This window comes from Vulpes vulpes, chromosome 12 (genome assembly GCF_048418805.1).
Source record: "Vulpes vulpes isolate BD-2025 chromosome 12, VulVul3, whole genome shotgun sequence".
Classification (NCBI taxonomy): Eukaryota; Metazoa; Chordata; class Mammalia; order Carnivora; family Canidae; genus Vulpes; species Vulpes vulpes.
Genome location: NC_132791.1, coordinates 61614050 through 61620323, shown reverse-complemented (window position 1 = coordinate 61620323; position 6274 = coordinate 61614050).

The following is a 6274-nucleotide window of genomic DNA, read 5'->3' as shown; positions in this document are numbered from 1 at the left end:
TGATGGACTTGGAAGCAGAAGGTAAAAGGAAGGGAGAAAGAAGTCAAGGATGGGTTTTGGGCTTGCACAATGGTTGGATGGTGATGCCATTCATTGACTGGGACTCGGAGTGGGAGGTTGGGACCTGCTATAGATGGAATGTTTGTGTCTCCCACCTAAATTCACATGTTGAGACCTACTGCCCAGGGTGATGATATTTGGAAGTGGGCCTTGAGGAGGTGGTTAGGTCATGAGACCCTTCCCCCTTGTCCACCATGCAAGTATACCATGAAAAAGTGTCAGTCCATGAGCCAGGAAGAGAGCCCTCATCAGTCCCCAAATCTGCCACCAGCCTCCAAAATGGTGTTTATAAACCACTCAGTCTATGGTACTTTGTTGTAGCAGCCTGAGTGAAAACAGGACCCTCATCCCCAGGGAGCTCCAGGTTTGGGGATAAATCCTATCCTTCTTGGTCTCTCCTCTAGCCCATACACTGTGACCCCTCCTTTGTGAGTTACGCCTGCAGCAGCGTGAAAGCAAAATGAGACGCAACACCTACCCACCAGCAGAAGGAAACTCAGCTAGATTCTTCCCGTCGTGGTGACAGAGTTGTGCTGAATTCTCTCACACCTCTCGCACAAAGGTCAGAGGATGCTCTGTAGTCAGGAACCCAGCAGAGCACAGAGGGCAAAACCGTGGCGTTGATCACAAAGTACATGGTATTGCTACCTGCCTGAGCTTCCAGGTGGGGCGTACTGTGATCTCACACCCTTTACGCGCTGGCCACCCCCCACGTCCTGCATCAGGTAGGCCACACGAATCCCCCAACAAATGAGGATTTAAACATGAGAATTTCTAGGGTGGATGACCTGGCTTCCATAGTATTTACGGTTGTGGAGAGTGGGTTCTCATCACCCCTCAGGTCAAATTCAAACTTCTCTGCTCAGGCCTGGGCCTCCACCAGCTGCCAGCCAGCTGGCCATGCTCACAACCAAGGAATGACACCGAAGCCAGCTACCATCCACCACAGAGACTGCCACTTAAATCTTACAGCCACCTGGAACTTTCCTTTTACTGTTTGACACCTACCTCATGTTTGCCAATCTACTTCTACTATACACTTCAAACTTCAACTCAGAAGGTATTTTTTTAAAGGTAACGGTCTCTGAAAAGGAGCAGAAACAGTCAAAAGATGAATGCCAATGTTATACAATCTTCTGAGAGATTTTAAGTACCTCATGGTATAAATGTAGACCTACTGGTTTGGGTTACTAGCTCTGAACGTACTCACTGAGCATCGGTTATGTGTAAAACACCAGGGGTGGATTACAGTGAAGATCTGATCCTTAGAGGAGCCTCCAGTCCAAGAGGAGATGAGAAACATCTGGAAGTAAGCAGTCAGAACCCCAGCTGAAGAAGTTTCCAGTGAAGGCTCACAGAGAGAGCCCCGTACTGAGTCCTGCAGGGTGACAGGGAACAGAAGCAGCAAGGGAGACTTGCAAGGCAGAGGGAACAGCTTGTATAAGGTTTGGAGGCACTTCAGAAGCTCTGAGATCTTTGTCAGAGGCCTATACTTCCTGGCTGACAGGGATAGATGAAGTCTTGAATTTCTCTGCTCCATGCTGACCAGTTCTCATTCCTCTCCTGACATCCCGTCATATGATGGGTCCCGGGGCCCAGAAGTGGCTCAGAAGGCTGACCTGGTTTGTGTGTGTGTCCAGGTTGGAGGAAAAGACTCAAGTTCTCGAATCTGAATAGCAAAGTTTCAGGACGTACTATTTACCACCTAGGATGGAAGGGGACCAGAATTTTCATGGCACTTTAAATGCCCAGGGTGCTTTGGGAAGAAGTCCTTCCCATCTTCTGAAAAATTAATGGGTGTAGGGATAGATAGCCCCTAAAAAAACCGCAGAAGTGGGTTGTGGGGGGGGGGGGATATTGGCATGTTGCATCCTCTCCATAACCTCCAAATCTCGACTCTTAAGCATTCTGTTGGAACTAGTGATGGGATGAAATTTCCATGTATCGGTTTTGTGATGCATTTAGTTTTGAATTTAATAGATGGACCTTTTTCTCCCCCTCTTCCAGACAGGGCTCCTGTGATTAGTCACTGTTGTTCTGTGTTAGTGCCAGTTACTTTTCCATCACTCAAGAATATCAGCAACGCCAGCAAATCTCCAAGCAGGTGATGTTATATCACACCTAAAACTTACGCTTGGCCACAATCTTAAGTCCACAAGATGAATTACAGACCTAAGTAAAAGCCGTTATGTACTCAACAGCACAAAAATTTTCCATTACAAATACTGTTTTTACTCTTTCTTAATTTAAAAAAAAATGCCTTAAGGGGGCTTTGAATTTCCAAGACTTCCAGATCAAAGATTTCTTCAGCTGTCTGAATTATAGGAATGTTGAAAAACAAAAACAAATCCTTTTCCTGCTATAAAATCTTTGCCATGTTTTTGTCTTTATGTAACTCAAAACGGCTGAACTTTTTTTAAAAAGGAGTTTGGTGAGTTCTGTTCAAAATCTAAAAACTCATCAGAAATGAAGTAGTTAATAATTTTGAAAGTGTCCTAGGAATAAGTTTTACTAAAATGTATCTTATTTGAAGATCCCTAAAATTGCTAAATAGCATTTGGAATAAGACAACTTATGGCTAAGGATACCAAATATTTTAAATTGTTTATTAAAGTGATTCAGGACTAAATTTTAATAATTGGGGCATGGTGATGGTGGTAGCCTGTATAATTTTCCTCTGATTTTGCACACGCCCTTGGCTGTGTATCCTTTTCACAGCATGATTGCCAAAAGAGCAAACTGTTCATTTCAAAAGCTTTCGCAGAAAGCATAGGCTTTTTGTAAAGCAGTAGTTTATAGTTGTGAATTTGCTAATGCTTTTTTTTTTTAAGATTTTATTTATTTACTCATGAGAGACACAGAGAGAGAGAGAGAGAGAGAGAGGCAGAGACACAGGCAGAGGGAGAAGCAGGCTCCATGCAGGGAGCCTGACGTGGGACTCAATCCCGGGACTCCTGGATCAAGCCCTGGGCTGAAGGCAGGAGCTAAACTGCTGAGCCACCCAGGGATCCCTGCTAATACTTTTGATAGGTGTGACCTTCAAGAAGCAAACAGCTTTGAGCAGGGGGTGTGTCATCTGGTGTAGTAGACAGCCTGCTGATTTCCTCCCTGTGTGTTCAGTGCTCAGAGTTTCAGCCCTTTGAAAATGAACCCCTTCTTGCTTTGTCACTAGAGATGTCATTATGCTCATACTAATAAAAAAATACAACCCACTGTACTGTACAAAAGTACATGTCCCCAAGCACAGAGGAAGCAGCGGCTCATGTGCTTGCCCTCTGACACGGAAACTTACAGCACTTTCTGTGTCTAATGCATATTTGTTTCCAATTTCCTCCCGTGTTACCTTAAAAACGTTTTTTAAATACATGTTTTCCCAATGATTAAAAGAAATGCCCCTTAGGGGATAATTGGAAGACCAAAAAAAGCAAAAAATATAAACTCAAGAGTTTAAAAATCTCACCATTTGTGTTTGCTTCATGACAATTCATATTTTGTTGCATTTGCCTTGTGAGAGTGTATTTACACACTTGACATCATGCTGCACACAGAATCCTACCATTTTTCTTGAAAGTGACCATTTTCTCATGTTGTTCTAAGTTTTCTATCATTCATCTTAATGAACGCATGGTATTCTATTATGGGATGTATGACTTATAACCATATTGGGACATTCAGGTTGCTTCCAATATTTTGCTAGAATAAAGAATTCTGCAATTCACATTTTTAAAAGTAAACTCTACCCCCAACATGGGGCTGAAATTCATGATCCCAAGATCAAGAGTCACATCCTTTACCAACCAAGCCAGCCTGGTACCTCTGCAAATTCACATCTTTATACACAAAGCTTTTCGATATTGCTCCATTAGACAAAGATTTTAGGTTCTAAGTCACAAGCATTAAATTTTTCCTGGCTGAAGCAAAAAAAAAAAAAGAAGAGAAGAAGAGAGAAAGAAGAAGAAGAAAGAAGAAGAAAGAAGAAGAAGAAGAAGAAGAAGAAGAAGAAGAAGAAGAAGAAGAAGAAGAAGAAGAAAGAAGAAAGAAAGAAGAAAGAAAAGAAGAAGAAGAAGAAAAGAAGAAGAAAGAAGAAGAAGAAGAAGAAGAAGAAGAAGAAGAAGAAGAAGAAGAAGAAGAAGAAGAAGAAAGAAGAAAGAAAGAAGAAAGAAAAGAAGAAGAAGAAGAAAAGAAGAAGAAAGAAGAAGAAGAAGAAGAAGAAGAAGAAGAAGAAGAAGAAGAAGAAGAAGAAGAAGAAGAAGAAGAAGAAGAAGAAAGAAGAAAGAAGAGAGAAGAAGAAAGAAGAAAAAAGAAATGTATTAGCTTGCAGAGCCAAAGATCTAAGGGTAGAGATGGGCTTCAGGCATGGCTGGACTCAGGGGCTGATTGGTGTCTTCAGGAATACCTCTTTGTTTCCTGATCAGCTTCCCTTTGTGCCAGTTTCATTCTCAGCCTTGCTCCTGAGAGCAGCTCTGTCCCCATATCTCCATTGGAATTTCCACAGTTGAGACTCACCACCATGACTCAGGTCAAATATCTCTTCCTGAGCCAGTCACCAGGCCCAGGACAAAGGAATGCCCCAGTTAGCCTTTCAGACATTCCTGCTCCCTCTTTCTCACTCCTCTACCACCCTTGCTCTGCATATCTGGACTCTGATCTTTTTTTTTTTTTTTGGACTCTGATCTTTATTGACACTACCAGCCCGACCATCACCAGGGCCACTGTTCTCACACACTCTTCCCTCCACGTCACCGTGGCTTCCTGCCCTCACTTCCTTCAGCCTACACTCAGGACTTCCCAGACCACCTCTTGACTCTCATCTCTCTGTGCTGTTTCTCTTCAGAGACTTCTTACTACCTGATGTCCTATTATATATTCATGCGGTATATGTTCCTATTATTTGTTTTCTTTCATGGGAACCATAAGGGCTGCCACTGTTAGCAGCTCTACGCAGCCCTCAATAAATAATTATCAGGTGAGCTAATAAATGAGTTTGTCAGGCCATATACTTACCCATCTGTAGAGTCAGCCTACTCCACCGATACGAAATGCTTGGGGGAACGCTCTGATTCCCCAAAGAAAATGGGTGGCCCTCTCCAAGCCACGGGGACTGGATGCTGGACTGACCAGCGATGCCCATGACAGTCTGATGTCACTTTCCAGAGCAAAGTCCCAGGAGCAGGACTTTAAAGAATGTGAATGTTTTGAGTTTCTTGATTTGTATACTAGTTCCCCTATAAAAATCCTCCTTGCAGCAGACTGAGTAACCTTCCTTAAATGCAGACCATGGCCTGCCCTTCCCCAGCTTAACGCTGACAGCCCCCCATATGCTGGGCATGGGGAAGAACTCCACCCCGGCCCCCAGGCCCAGAACAGTCCTCTCAGCCCCTGGGCCTCCCAGACACTAGCACATGCCGGAACCTGCTCCTTCCCACTTGAGGACCCTCATTACTGGGGCCTCCCTGTCTGCCAGGAAGGCCCGCCATGCTGCCCCGCTGCTGCCCTGCCCTGGCCACCAGCGTCCCCGCCGCTCCAGCTCACGTGTGGGACCTCGCGCCATCAGTGTGCTTTTTGCTACCTTATTCTGTCTCTGCTCCAGAATGAGGTCCCCTTCTCACCGCCCCTTACCATACTCCAAAACTCAAAACTACTACCTGGTATATCAAAGGCTGTCAGTAAATTTCTGTTAACAAAAAAAAAATTGTTCACCAAGAAGGTTGTAGTGATTAACAGAATGTTCATTACATTTCATCTCCTGTTGAAACAGTTTTCTTAGAATACAGCTCAAGAGATGGAATTTTTTTAAAAGATTATTTATTTGAGAGAGTGAATGAGCAAGAGAAGTAGAGAGCATGAGTGGGGGCGCAGAAGAAGCAGACCGGGCTCCCCCTTCTCTCCCAGCAGGGAGCCTGATGTGGGGCTTGAGCCCAGGATCCTGGGATCATGACCTGAGCACTCACTCAGCAGACTGAGCCACCCAGGAGTCCCCATGGAGATGTAATTTTTTTTTAAATGTCATTCTCAAAATTTATTGACTTATTATTTCTTCTTTTTATATTGATGAGATGGATTTAGATGGAACTCTGGGGGTCCTCATTGTACGGGACCTAGAGAAGCAGGTATCACTCCAAGTTGAACAGAGAGCAGGTGCTCTGTTACAACGTGGCCCCCGCAGGGTTCTACTTTCCCATCTAGTTTAAGTACAGTCTGAATCTTCATGCTT